Source organism: Aplysia californica, unplaced genomic scaffold, assembly GCF_000002075.1.
Source record: "Aplysia californica isolate F4 #8 unplaced genomic scaffold, AplCal3.0 scaffold00544, whole genome shotgun sequence".
In the NCBI taxonomy this organism is placed as follows: domain Eukaryota; kingdom Metazoa; phylum Mollusca; class Gastropoda; order Aplysiida; family Aplysiidae; genus Aplysia; species Aplysia californica.
The window spans coordinates 512,682-513,677 of record NW_004797814.1 but is presented as its reverse complement, the minus strand read 5'-3'; positions in this window follow the sequence as shown (position 1 = coordinate 513,677).

Here is a 996-nt window from a genome sequence, read left to right as displayed (position 1 = left end):
GAGCGTACGTGTGCATGTATAATATATATATATATGTATATAATATAAATAATAATTATTATTTACCGTGTCGCTGCAAACTTTTGTCTGTGGCGATCAATAAAGTCTTGCCTTTTCTTAAAGATAGACAGAAGGAATTAGTTTGTCACCAAAAATGACAATAGCGATTAAAAACAAAAATTGTTGGCAAACGAATTCGTGATGCGCCCATAACATGTGAAGTAAACAGAATAGCAGATATATTATGGGGCAGCAAACAGACACCCAACACTCTGCTTCTGCTAATGCCTTCAAGTGATTAAATCTAACTTTGCGCAGAGGTGGACGACCCCTTGCTGCGGGAAATAATAATATTAAGTGTAGCATTCATGCTGTTTTTAATGAATAAATGTATTAGACTGCAATTCATGCATGAGCAATGTGTAGGTATTTGCGCAGTTTCTCAGAGAGGCGGCCTGGTGGTATTGATTTTTCAAAGCGGAATGCTGATAGCACGTTGACAGTTCTGTTTTTGATAAAGCAAAACAAAATATGCCCCCTAAAATACTTTCGTTGCTCTGTCATGAATGTTTATGTTATTTACAGGAATTGGTTTCTTTTTATTTAATTTTCATAAAGAACACTGACGATCATTTCGTGCGCACACAGGTTTTGTTGTTGTTGTTGTTTGTTTTGTTTTGGTGTTTTACTCGCTCACAACTGCATTGCGTAAGGTCATAGGAGCGCGAGGGACACATTACACATTTTCAGTTGGGTAGGAATTCTGAATTTTGTCCGGTTGGCTGCCGAAGCCTACTCTTATCGATTTTTAGGACCATCAATGGATCTACGTGTGCAACTGAACCTCAGAGATTTTTCGCCCTTATCCGAGAAAGCTAGGTATTCGATCTTTCCTACCATAAGTTCAGGGGTGCAGCTGAAAGACAGCAGTGAGAAGGAGCCAAGGAGTAGCAGTAGAAAGGCGGCAGAAAGCGTCAGGAGCCCAGAGGAGGGGGC